The sequence below is a fragment of the Oncorhynchus keta genome, chromosome 13, assembly GCF_023373465.1.
Source record: "Oncorhynchus keta strain PuntledgeMale-10-30-2019 chromosome 13, Oket_V2, whole genome shotgun sequence".
NCBI lineage: Eukaryota > Metazoa > Chordata > Actinopteri > Salmoniformes > Salmonidae > Oncorhynchus > Oncorhynchus keta.
In genome coordinates, this window is record NC_068433.1 from 32,713,251 (window position 1) to 32,727,379 (window position 14,129).

General features: G+C 45.0%; 1 protein-coding gene and 1 long non-coding RNA gene across 2 annotated transcripts in view; one reads left to right on the plus strand and one right to left on the minus strand.

Annotated features, from left to right (window-relative positions):
• Positions 1-14,129, minus strand: part of arhgap36 (Rho GTPase activating protein 36) — a 95,648-nt gene that overhangs the window by 58,371 nt on the left and 23,148 nt on the right. The window lies entirely within an intron of this gene.
• LOC127906784 (uncharacterized) overlaps positions 5,732-14,129 on the plus strand; it is a 95,984-nt gene continuing 87,586 nt past the window's right edge. Inside the window, exon 1 of the long non-coding RNA XR_008062841.1 lies at positions 5,732-5,903. This is a non-coding gene — a long non-coding RNA (uncharacterized LOC127906784). The remainder of the gene's footprint in view (positions 5,904-14,129) is intronic.

The following is a 14,129-nucleotide window of genomic DNA, read 5'->3' on the forward strand; positions in this document are numbered from 1 at the left end:
TCTCTCTGGTCTTCTCCTCTCTCTCTATCTTTTCTCTCTATCACGTACTTCTCTCTGGTCTTCTTCTCTCTCCCACTCTTTCTCTCTATCACATACTTCTTTCTGGTCTTCTCCTCTTTCCCACTCTTTTCTCTCTATCATGTACTTCTCTGTTCTGGTCTTCTCCTCTCTTTTCTCTCTATCTTTTCTCTCTATCACGTACTTCTCTCTGGTCTTCTCCTCTTTTTTCTCTCTAACCTTCTCTTTCTTCTCTCTCTCTCTATCTTTTCTCTCTATCACGTACTTCTCTCTGGTCTTCTCCTCTCTCCCACCCTTTCTCTCTATCACATACTTCTTTCTGGTCTTCTCCCCTTCTCCCCTCTCCCTTTCTTTTCTCTCTATCATGTACTTCTCTGTTCTGCTCTTCTCCTCTCCCTCTCTTTATTCTCTGTGAGGGGAGGGGAGAAGGGGGATATAAGGGAAAGAGGAGGAAATAAGCGTGGATGAAAGGGTTGGAAACAGGAGAGATGCAGGGGAGAGAACTGACAGGGAGAGAATGAGAGGAAGGGAGGGGGGAAGTGGGATGTAAGATGAACAGGGGATGAACGGAAAGGAGGGGGGGATAAGTCTGTGAACTAACTAAGCTGTCCTGGCTTGATTTAATGAGTGATTTTCACTATCTCCTCCTCCCTCTCCTTTCTCTCTGCTTTTCTCCCCTCTCCCTCTCTTTTTTTTCTCTCTATCACGTACTTCTCTCTTATCTGCCATTCTCCCCTCCCTCTCATTTCTCCCTGCCCTTATCCTCTCACTCTCTTTCCTCTACATCAGTACTTCACTTCTCAAACTCTCATCCTCTACTCCTGGCGTTATTCCCCCTCAGCACAGAAAAGAGAATCCCAGGGAGATCTACCTCAGGAGAAATAGGATAATAGGTATTTCTAGATGTTTCTGCACTCTCTGGATGTTGGACTGTATTATACTGTGTAAATAACTCACTTGGAAGCGTGTTCAAGTTTCTTTCACTCCTTCCTTGGTTCAATTATCTGTGGATGATTGCACAATTATAACCAGGTGCATGTTGGGTAAGAAAATATCCAACCACCCACTTTAAATCACTCATGATAAGCGCAATTAAACTGATACTATTAAACCTTTTATTTAACCAGGCAAGTCATTCAGAACATATAGTATTATTTTATGAAAAAATGACCTGTTTTTAGCAGATTTAGCTATCTGGCTAAATCTGGCACATTTACAGAAATGTTGATCGATATGCCTTATCCCTGTCAAATAAATGTAACGAAAACAGTTCATGCAAATGAAGTGAAACCAGTTGGTTCAGGATGGAGAGTGTTTTTGGAGACTGACATATGATTCGACTGAGCTGTAGTTCAGGGATACAACAAAAATGTGAAACGTCCGGGGGTCCCAGAGGATACGTTTGAAAACCACCGAATTAACCCCGTGAAAACCAACATTGTAAAGAAGAAACGTTTCTTAAACCGCATCCTGTACAGGTCCTAAACTCAAAACTCATGGCGCACACTACATAATGCATCTCATTCAAGTTTTACATTTACATTCTAGTCACTTAGCAGACGCTCTTATTCAGAACGACTTGGTGAGTACATTTTAATACTTTTTTCATACTGGTCCCCCGCACTGGTCGTACTGGTCCGTAGACCCAGATGTACCTCTTAGGAGTATTTGTTCTGTGTCAGTATGATTATTGTGGAATCAGTAGCCTCTGAAACATTAGAAAACTGTACACCCATCTGAGACCACACTGGTCCCCTAAACAAGCATATGATTTAAACCATACGCGCAAGTACGTGACTTAAAATATGTTTCCTGTATTCTCTAAGATGATAGTGTGATTATGTAGAGCAACTAAAAACGAGAAACAAACCATCTGAGCCAGAGCTAGAGGTAGTTTTGTAAGTGTCACAAGAACGCAACATTGGGCTACAATCACATATTGATGGACACGTATTAAAGTTAGGGAAAGATTGAAATGTACTTGGGGGAGGGGTAGTCCAAGATAGGGGAGGGTTATCAAACTTTTGTTTTGCCTCTCAAAGGAGGATGATATTGAGGTTTTTATCATGCCTTTCGAAAGGACGGCCACCTTGGAAGAGTGGCCCCCAACAGAATGGGCGAGCGCGTTAGCCCCTCTTTTGACCCGGGATAGCCCAGGAAGCCTACTGTGACCTGGAACCCCACGACGCTGCTGACTATGGGTGACTAAAAAACGAGATTCTGTCCCGGTACCAGCTGACCGCCCGAGATAGCACTTCACGGCTCTATCAATGGACCAATATGGCCGAAGAACCCGTGCGGGCCCAGATCTTCGCACTCGTATGACTAACAAAACAGTCGCTGGATCCCGGAAAGGGAGTAGGACATGTTGTCTCGTAGTGGACAAGATTTTAAGGGAAATACCCATGGACTTGAAAAGGGTTGTGGGGCAAACAAACCCCTCGTCGCAGACGACATAGCCCAGGCAAGTGGAAACGTACCGATCTACATGGGTGTTGTTAAAAGGGGACAAAGAGGACAGGAAGGACTCTGCCAAGACCTTTCCCCGATGAACCCCGGCACGACCGAACCCGCTCTGGATGTGAAGAGAAGTCCTCACCCACACAACAGTGTTGGTGCTGTAATTTCCAGTCTCCGGATCATTACGCCCCACAAGGTCCCAGAAAGGACGAGTCCATGGCCACCGAGTCATCGCTGCCCATCCCCACACATCCCTGTTCGAGAGGGCAGGATTGCCCCTGTTGGTTAGCAGAAATAGCCCCAGCCCCAGAGATTCATGACAGCGGAGTCAATCACCACCTTCCGGAGACACCTGAAACCCCACCTCTTTAAGGAATACCTAGGATAGGATAAAGTAATCCTTCTCACCCCCCCCCCCCCTTAAAAGATTTAGATGCACTATTGTAAAGTGGCTGTTCCACTGGATGTCATAAGGTGAATGCACCAATTTGTAAGTCGCTCTGGATAAGAGCGTCTGCTAAATGACTTAAATGTAATGTAAATGTAATTCATGTTTGAATAGAAGGACGAGACGTGGTAGCCATTCTCGACTCAGTAAGTATGGTTATGTCAGTGGAGGAGCAGATGGTGACCACAGCAACCCTACTACCCACCGTGAGTCTGTCCATTCTCACCCCGAAAGGAAGGTGTACAGTCAGGGCAGGGAAAGTACCCCAGCTGAAGGTGCCATTATTGATCGGGAGAGACTGTCCTCTGTATAAGGAGCTTCGGCAGACTTCTTTACGGACCGAACAAAGGGGACCAGGTCTCTCTATCACACGCCGAGGTCCGGCCCACCACAGGGGGGCAGGAAAGCAGAGAAAGAAAAAACCCAAGTCCAAGCCCGAGGAAACTCGAAGCCTCGGCCTCGACCTCTGGAGCAGCGGAGGAAATACTGACCCAACGCCTCCGACAGCTATTCCAGGAAACCTCAGATGAAAACACCTGCGAAGTGTTGTACATGACGGAGGAAGGAAGGCGCGACCATAGGCTACGGGATGTGTTTGACGCCCAGTCAGAGAAGGGAACATGGAAGGGATTATCCTCGGGCACCCCCCAATGGGGATGGGGAACAACTTCCACACCCCTCTACAGAGGTCGACTTGCCCCAAGAATTAAAGGGACAGTTCTCCACAGCTCAGCATCGAGACCCAGACCTACGGGACGCCACGAGGAAGGTGAAGGTGATCAACAGGAGAAATGTCGATGGGTCAGGTGAACCCTCTCTTCCCTACTATGCAGTCAGGCATGCTCTTGTATTGGGTCGTTCAACTAAGAGGGGGAAAACAGGAATTACGAATGGTGCGTAGACCATACAGTACAGGGATACTGTCCTACAGCTAGCCCATTCCCATGTCCTAGGAAGACGCCTGGCACGGGACAAAATGATTGACAGAATCATGCAGAGGTTCTATTGGCCCCGTGTCACCTGAGATGTGGCCAGGTATTGTAGGATGTGTGATCAACGTCAGCGTATGGCCCCATGGCCACACCTGCGTAATCCTTTGATTCCTCTTCCCATTATAGAGACCTGCTTCGAATGCATAGCTATGGACCTCATGGGACCCCTCGCCGGTCGACATGTTATCCTGATGCGGGACCGACTGTCGGCATTCTGGCCCATAGGAAAGGAGCAACAGACTCAAGGTCGTACCTACAATAAGTCAACGACACCCAGGGAGTTCACCGTGAGAGAGAAAGTTATGGTACTCGTGCCCATGGCCGAATACCAATTGCTGGCACAGTGGAGGGGGCCCTACGAGGTAACGGAGAGAGTCTCACCGGTCAATTACCACATCAAGCAACTTGACAGGAGGAAAGAGGTCCAACTCTATCAGATCAACCTGCTGAAGAAGTACAAGAGAGTGGCTTTGATGGCAGTGGAGGACAAGGAAAAAGAGGAGGCCCCGCTACAGGTATGCCATGGCCGAACTCTCCTGCAGGAGCAGTCGAGGCAGCTAGACACGCTGATTATGTAATTCGGCAATGTATTCTCTCCATTCCCAGTACAAACAGATGTCCTGTTTCACCATATCCACACCGAACCAGGCAAGAAGGTGCATATCTGGCCTTTCTGGATTCCTGAGGCCTGCCGAGTCATCGCTAAGAATGAGGTATGGGAGATGCTGAGGATGAGAGTGATCGAGCCATCTACGAGTGAGTGGTCCAGTTCCATAGTCCTGGTCCCCAAACCTGATGGTAGTATGAGGCTCTGCTACGACTTTAGGGGAATAAACGCCATCTCTACATTCGACGCGTTATCCCATGCCCCAAGTGGATGGACTCTTGGAGTGCTTGGGAAGGGCCAAGTTTATCACCACCCTGGATCTGATGAAGGGATATTGGCAAGTGCCGGTGGCTCCGGAGGACCGCAGAAAGACTGCCTTCGCCACACAGGAGGGGCTTTTTCAGTATGTGAGGATGCCCTTCACTGCGGCTACTTTCCAACGCCTCATGGATGCCATTATACTGCCCCATCAAGAGTACGCAGCAGCGTATATAGACGATGTGGTCATCCACTGCAAGGACTGGGATAGTCACTGCGGGCAGTGCTTGTGGGCTTGGATGCTACAGGGCTGGCAGTCAATCCCATAAAATGGTGCCTGAGTCTGTCTGAAGCGCAATACCTGGGATGCACTGTGGGGAACGAAAAAAATATGTCCACAGGCAGAACCAGGTCAATTCGGGATTGGCCTCGGCCCCAAAAGAAGCGGGACGTCCGACCCTTCTTGGGAATAACGGGATATTATCGCAGTTTCATCCCTGGATATGCAACCATTGCCACCCCCTCAAAGATTTCATAAAGAAAAATCTGCCTACCCGTATAGCGTGGAAGGAAGAGACGAAAGACGCCTTCCAGCCTGTGCTTTGATCCCGTCCTGCAGGCTCCCGACTTCTCCCAAGAGTTCATTGTGCAGGTAGACGCCTCAGATACAGAGCTCACGGCCGTCCAAGCTCTGGGTGAAGGTGAAGCAGAGAGGCCTATTCTCTTCATAAGCAGGAAGTTCTGTGATTGGGAACATAGATATGCTACCATAGAGAAAGAGGCCCTAACCATTAAGTGGGCCCTCGCCCGACCCTCAGGTCCAGTCCTGAGGGGTGAGGTATGTGGAAGGACCACCAGGGGGCAGGCTGGTCCCACGTATAGTAGCCCAGCTTGGCATGTGAGTCAAGGTGATCAGAGGCAGTTAAGCACAGCTGACGGTACTAATCACCTATTTTCTCCCCCCTACGAGAGAGAGGAGAGAACCGGCAGTGGGGGAGACATTGTGTTCCTTATACCTGTAAAGAAGAAGATTTGTGTTGTCCTTGTGAGATCATCCTTGACTCTGTGTTAAGGATTGTTTGAGAAGAAAAACATTCCTCAACAAAAAACTTTGTTCAATGTAAGAAAACCTGCCTCGTTTATTCTACCTTTCCGCTGTAGAGCAACCTAAAAAAATACTTGCTCCGCTCACATAAGCTTTAGCTACTACAGGCCTATGATCTAAAGGCAGTGTGCCCCGGCACTGCAACTGACCGTTGAGCTTGAGGTGAGGAAGGCCGACCAGATTTACTCCCATAATCTAACATTATACTGCTGATCTTTATACACAATATTCTGACTGAAGATGTAACAAATTAGCCTCCTTCTATACGTCGACATCTGTATGACAGCCGCAGTGGCCATCTGACATAAAGAAATGCATGTCGGTGTGGTAGCATGCCACTGGCATATCCCTATCTCTCTGGGGTTAGGCCTAAGCTTCTCTTCCTTTATACAGGCTATATGTATTTATTCAAATGTTAATATCACACTGTGGACACCTAAGCCTATAGGCCTATGCATGCAATGCTCTGATACAGTTTGTGATCAAATCTCTGACAGCTGAACCGTGAGGTGGACAATTGTTGTTTTGGAAAAGTAGCCTAAAAAAAAAAAAAAAAAAAAAAAAAAAAAAATTGGCTATAACGTTTTGCATATGCTACACATCGAAGGAATAGTGTTTTTGTCATTTGTTATAGGCTGTTTTTAAGGATGGAAATGTGTGTCGTTTAGCCAATATTGAGAGGAAACTTCTTCAAAGGGAGTATTTCTGATCCACAGGCTCACTACAATGTGTCACCAATTAGGTGGAAACCTAGCTAGTGCTCTGGTCCAGTCACTTTGATCATGTCTGCACATCATGGCTCACCAGCAGCCCCAAAACATCATGGTTCACCAGCAGCCCCAAAACATCATGGCTCACCAGCAGCCCCAAAACATCATGGCTCACCAGCAGCCCCAAAACATCATGGCTCACCAGCAGCCCCAAAACATCATGGCTCACCAGCAGCCCCAAAACATCATGGTTCACCAGCAGCCCCAAAACATCATGGCTCACCAGCAGCCCCAAAACATCATGGCTCACCAGCAGCCCCAAAACATCATGGCTCACCAGCAGCCCCAAAACATCATGGCTCACCAGCAGCCCCAAAACATCATGGTTCACCAGCAGCCCCAAAACATCTAAATAATAAGCTACCAGCCAAACAAGCTTGTAAGAATTGTACTTAAACTCACCCATCAAACTCATAGCATTTTTTCATCTCTATCTCTGTAGTAATTGTATATGTATTTACGTAAAAAATAGGAACCACGATGGAAATAAATTCTCAACTTTATTGGGCAATCCCAGTCACTTTAAAACATTTTAAAAAAAAATGTTTTTACTGACAAATAAAATCTATCAATCCAAACTGTGCAGTGGTCAATTAATGAATGGCAAGATATATCTTCAACAAAACACCAAATCGTTTAATGACATTCGGAGACTGTCAAGCCAAGCCTTCTGTACTGGGTAAACCTACAAGGTAGGGAGGGATGTATTTTCTGTATGTTGAGATTGACATAGTCTATTATTGTTGTGTTGAAAATGCAAACCATGCTATTGAAGTGCCTGAAGTCGGTATGCTTTGTTTATTGGTTGTGTGGTGCATTGGCACAGAAACCTGTTGGTGAAAAATGTGTTGCATATGTTTTATATAATTATAAATATGGCATCAAAATTTAGAAAATTTGATTTCCCCTTAGCTGACCATTGTCTGCAGCCGTCTCTGAAACAGGCAGGGAGAGTGAGCTCCTCTGTGGTGGTCGGCAACCCCACAACCTTCTGGCCTATAGCCCTGCGTGGCATCTGCTGTGTCACAAATGCATGATGAAGTGTCAAAGTCAATATCCACGTTTACAAACACAGCGTCGCTGCGGTTGTTGTTATTTGTGATCGTAACATTATTTTGAGTTAATTCAAGGGGGACAGATGGAAATTTACTAGGGGGGTCATGTGAAAATATTTCTAACATTAGGGAAGGGAGGGTATTTTTTATGACACCTTGAGTTGGACCAGCCCCTCCAGTAAATGTTCATCTGTCCCTCAATTTTCTGCAATTCTACACATTTGCCATGGGGCATAGAGAAAATGTTGCAATTTTAAAGCAAGTTTTCTGCCATTCTAAACATTTTGTCATTGGGTGGAGAGGATTAAAAAAAAATGTATAACACATTTCATGCAATTCTACTAATTTTGACGTTGGGCAGAGAAATAGTTTTTCTTCATTTTTACAGCTAATTTCCTGCAGTTCTATCCATTTTGCCATGACTTATTATGCCATGTTAATATGATATCTGAGTGAGATTGACAAGAAGCTCCCGCATGCTTCCCAGGCAAAACATTTTGGAACAAACTTGACTTGCCTAGTTAAATAAAGGTAAAATATATATATATATTTTTAAGAATAATTGGTTTTACATTTACTTATGTATAAAAAGTAAATGGAATTGCTCAAATATACTTCAAAAGTAAAACTATGAATCATTGTCAAATTCCTTATATTAGGCAAAGACGGCACAATTTTCTTGTTTTTAATTTGATTTACGGATAGCCAGGGGCACACTCCAACACTCAGACATTAATTTAAAAACAAAGCATTTGTGTTTAGTGAGTCCGCCGGATCAGAGGTAGTAGGGTTGAACAAGGATATATTCTTGGTGCGTGAATTGGACCATTTTCCTGTCAAAATGTAACGAGTACTTTTGGGTGTCAGGGGAAATGTATGGAGTAAAAAATACATTATTTTCTTTAGGAATGTAGTGAAGTAAAAGTAAAAGTTGTCAAAAATGTAAATAGAAAGGAAAGTACAGATACCCCCCCAAATATCTTTACTTAAGGACTTTACACCACTCTGAGAGAGCTTCAGAAGGACAACCATCTCTGCAGCACTCCACCAAATCAAATCAAATTGTATTTGTCACATGCGCCCGAATACAACAACATCATTAAAGAGTAGCAGTATATTAAACAATAGCGGGGCTATATACAGGAGGTACCGGTACAGAGTCAACGTGTGGGGGCACCGGTGTCGAGGTAATTGAGGTAATATGTACACCAATCAGGCCTTTATGGTGGAGTGGCCAGACGGAAGCCTCTCCTCAGTAAAAGGCACATGACATCCCGCGTGGAGTTTGCCAAAAGGCACCTAAAGGACTCTCAGACCATGAGAAACAATGAAACCATGATTGAACTCTGATGAAACCAAGATTGAACTTGTTTTTTAAATGTTTAACACATTTGCAAAAATGTCAAAAAACCTGTTTTTGCTTTGTCTTTATGGGGTATTGTGTGTAGATTGATGAGGGGGAAAAAATATTTAATCCATTTTAGAATAAGGGGTCTGAATACTTTCCGGATGCATTGTACATATTTATTTGGGGGCCTATTTAATCAAATTAGGACTTCATTTCAGCTTTATATACCATTAGACACTATTTTCCATTACATGTAAATGCTTTTGCACCATTTTGAGATGATGTTAATAGAATAACTGTTTTCTTACCACAGATGTGTCATATTGGGGCGGCAGGGTAGCCTAGTGGTAAGTGTTGGACTAGTACCCGAAAGGTCGCAACTTCAATTCCCCGAGCTGACAAGGTATAAATCTGTCGTTCTGCTCCTGAACAGGCAATTAACCCACTGTTTGTAGGCCTTCATTGAAAATAAGAATTTGTTCTTGATTGACTTGCCTAGTTCAATAAAGGTCAAATTGAAGCCCAATGTTTAATTTTTGCAACATTTCCAGAAATTGTTCTACAAATTGTCAAATACATTTTTATTTTTTATAAACAGAGGCCTATTACAGAGGCCTATTGTAATGGAATCCCTCTTCTTCAGAGAAGGAGTAGCAAGGATCAGACCAATGTGCAGCGTGGTAAGTGTCCTTAATGATATATTTAATAAATCAACCAAACACTGAACAAAATAACAAAAGTACGACCGACCGACCGACCGACCGACCGACCGACCGACCGACCGACCGACCGACCGACCGACCGACCGACCGACCGACCGACCGACCGACCCAGTCCCGTAATGGTGCAAACACTAACACAGGATACAACCACCCACAAAACACAATAGAAAACTGGCTACCTAAATATGGCTCCCAATCATAGACAACGACTGACACCTGTCACTGATTGAGAACCATACTAGGCCAAACACATAGAAATATAACAGAACAAAACATAGAAAAACAACATAGAATGCCCACTCCAACTCACGCCCTGACCAACTAAAATAAAGACATAAAAAAGGAACTAAGGTCAGAACGTGACACCTATTACAAGTATTTCTGAAGTTAAAAATGTTTTTCTTCATTTGGATCTATGCTTGGGTCTCACAGGGTCAATGCATACATCTTGCAAGGAGCATCACTAATGGAGAGTGCGTGATCCCCAAGACCAACACAATCCGTCGTTAATTATTTTATAAATGGTTAATCCTAATACATACATTTTCCTGAATGAACTTGAAAACATTTTTGGGGCAAAAAACAAGATGCTGTCGATTACTGCAGCAGTCAAAAAGAGCAGCAGCAGGGAATTTTTATTTTCTTGCACAAAGCTTTTGGAGGCCACCCAAAAAATATTTTCTGGAAAACTCTAGCCCCCAACTTCCCATTCCCATGTTCAGATGCTTTGAGTCGAAGCGCTGGGGTGGAGTTGGAAAGTCACCGTCAGCAGTGTGTGTGTGTGTGTGTGTGTGTGTGTGTGTGTGTGTGTGCGTGTATATGTGTCTGCGTGTGTGTGTGTGTCAGCAGTGCAGCTAAACTGAGTGAGCAGCAGATTAAACAAAACAAAAATATATTACCTTTGACCTTTAGAATTGACCTCTGGAGTGGCCAGATTCCACCAGGTTCCATGACTCCTGTTGTCTCAAAATAATATTTTAGGGAGAAGTTGTTTTCCCGGCACCACACAGACACTGACCTCCTCCCTGTAGTCTCATCTTCTTCCGTGTCATCAGCAAACTCGATGATGGTGTTGGAGTCCTGTGTGGCCACGCAGTCGAGGTTGAACAGGGAGTACAGGCAGGGACTAAGCACAAACCCCATTTTAAGGATCAGCGTAACAGAGGTGATGTTATACCTACCCTCACTATCTGGGGTTGGCCCATCATGTTTCAGTCTCGGATCCAGTTGCAGATGGAAGTGTTCTGTCCCAGGATCCTAAACTGGGTGACGAGCTTGGAGGGGACAAGGTTGTTGAACGCTGAGCTGTAGTCAATGACCAGCATTCTCACATAGCTATTCCTCTTATCTAGGTGGGTGAGGGAAGTGTGGAGTGCAATTAAGATTGCGTCGTCTATGGATCTGTTGGGGCGGTAAACAAAATGCCTGTGTTTGTGTTCAGGCCTCCCAAGGGTCCTCTCCATCTCTGTCATAGTAAACCCTCTCCAGATGCCAAGCATCACATCTGGCTGGCGTCTATGGGGCTCCCAGTTACGCTGCTCAAGTTACTGCTGGTGCCACTAGGCCTAAAACCGTCTGCCTTGTCACCAACCAAGCTTTCTCATTCTGCAACCCAGCAAAGAACACAGACACCTTTCTCTCCAACCTGACCAACATGTCTCTCAGAAGCTTTCCAATCCTCAACCCAGCCGGGAATAAATACACCCTTTGGATTATGCGATCAATCACAAACGGCTGACAAGTCAACCCTTACTGAACTGAGAGATTCTGGAACGGAACTGTTAGAATGTTCTAATCTAAAACAGATTAATGAAAGAGCAAACAAACTGATGACTCTTAGCTGAAATATTTGTATCTCTGTCTCCAATACTTTTCCTGCTGTGCCTGTTTATACAGTACTACAGGGATTATTGATGATTGTGCAATAACTTGACCCACATAAAAACAGTTATATTTCATTCTTTATACTGTGGCCATCACCTGTCAGGAACAACTGTGTCGGTCTGGAACAACTGTGTCGGTCTGGAACAACTGTGTCGGTCTGGAACAACTGTGTCGGTCTGGAACAACTGTGTCGGTCTGGAACAACTGTGTCGGTCTGGAACAACAGCACAGTGAGCAACCAATTTGGGTACAAAAGCCTTGGTCATGTAAGTGATACATGTGCTGGGTACAGGAGGACAGGAGAAATGTGTGTGTGTGTGTGTGTGTGTGTGTGTGTGTGTGTGTGTGTGTGTGTGTGTGTGTGTGTGTGTGTGTGTGTGTGTGTGTGTGTGTGTGTGTGTGTGTGTGTGTGTGTGTGTGTGTGTGTGTCTTTCCTGTGTGTGTTTCTGTGTGTGTGTGTGTGTGGTAAAGGAGAATAGAAGAAGGACAGGAGTTGACCTTGTCCCTGTGGAGAAGGAGAGGACAGCAGGGACATGATAAACACACACACACACAAGTCTTTCCTTTCTTTCTGCTGTATCTGTTAGGAACAACAATTTGGGAACACAGGCTTTTGTTACATAACAGAAACATGTTCTGCAGGAAGACATGAGAACAGACATGGGACAGGGGTTGACCTGTACTGTGTGTGTGTGTGTGTGTGTGTGTGTGTGTGTGTGTGTACATGAGTTGACATGGTCCCTCTAGAGAAGGAGAGGACAGGAGGTTGTGATGGGCACACACACATATTTTCTTTCTGTCTGTCAGGAACAACCGAACAGCAGGGGAAAAGCCTTTGTCACATAACAGATAAATGAGCTGGGGACAGAATAACAGAAGAAATGACAGGAGTTGACCCCCCCCCACACACACACACACTCGTCTATCCTGTTTTCGCCAGTGGAGTAGTGGAAAATTGGTGGCTATATCATGACTCTGTGACCTGGATATAAAGTGCCTTCGGAAAGTATTCAGACCCCTTGACTTTTTCCACATTTTGTTAGGATACAGCCTTATTCTAAAATTAATTAAATAGTTTTTTCCCCTCATCAATCGACACAAAATACCCTATAACAACAAAGCAAAAACTGGTTTTTAGAAATGTTTGGTAATCTACATATATAGCAAAGAATATCACATTTACATATGTATTGAGACCCTTTACTCAGTACTTTGTTGAAGCACCTTTGGCAGCAATTACAGCCTTGAGTCTTCTTGGGTATGACGCTACAAGCTTAGCACAACTGTATTTGGGTAGTTTCTCCCATTCTTCTCTACAGATCCTCTCAAGCTCTGTCAGGTTGGATGGGGAGCGTTGCTGCACAGCTATTTTCAAGTTTCTCCAGAGATGTTCGATTGGGTTCAAGGCCGGGCTCGGGCTTGGCCACTCAAGGACATTCAGAGACTTGTCCCGAAGCCACTCCTGCGTTGTCTTGGCTGTGTGCTTAGGGTTGTTGTCCTGTTGGAAGGCAAACCTTCACCCCAGTATGAGGTCCCAAGCGCTCTGGATCAGGTTTTCATCAAGGATCTCCGTGTACTTTGCTCCGTTCATCTTTGCTTCGATCCTGACTAGTCTCCCAGTCCCTATTGAAAACACCCCCATGGCATCATGCTGCCACCACCATGCTTCACCGTAGGGATGGTGCCAGGTTTCCTCCAGACGTGATACTAGGCATTCAGGCCAAAGAGTTGAATCTTGATTTTATCAGACTAGAAAATCTTGTTTCTCATGGTCTGAGAGTCTTTGGGTGCCTTTTGGCAAACTCCAAGCAGGCTGTCATGTGCCTTTTACTGAGGAGTGGCTTCTATCTGGCCACTCTACCATAAAGGCCTGATTGGTGGAGTGCTGCAGAGATGGTTGTCTTTCTGGAAGGTTCTCCCATTTCCACAGAGGAACTCTATAGCACTGTCCGAGAGACCATCGGGTTCTTGGTCACCTCCCTGACCAAGGCCCTTCTCCCCCGATTGCTCAGTTTGGCCAGGTGGCCAGCTCTAGGAAGAGGCTTGGTTGTTCCAAACTTCTTCCATTTAAGAATGATGGAGGCCACTGTTTTCTTGGGGACCTTCAATACTGCAGACATTTTTTGGTACACTTCCCCAGATCTTTGCCTCGGCACAATCCAGTCTCTGAGCTCTACGGACACTCTCTTCGACCTCATGGCTTGGTTTTTGCTCTAACATGCACTGTCAGCTGTGGGACCTTATATAGACAGGTGTGTGCCTGTCTATATAAGTGGGTATACTCTAATTTTGCCCAAAAGTTCCCAAATGGACCGCCCAGCGAAGGAAATGCACCCTGTGTGAAAAATCTTGTTTTCCTATCTTTTTTTCCTATAGATTTATCAGATTTTCACTCTCAAAATCACACTTTCTTTTTATAGAAATAAATGCAAAAATGTGATGGTCTAAGTCCACAACAATGG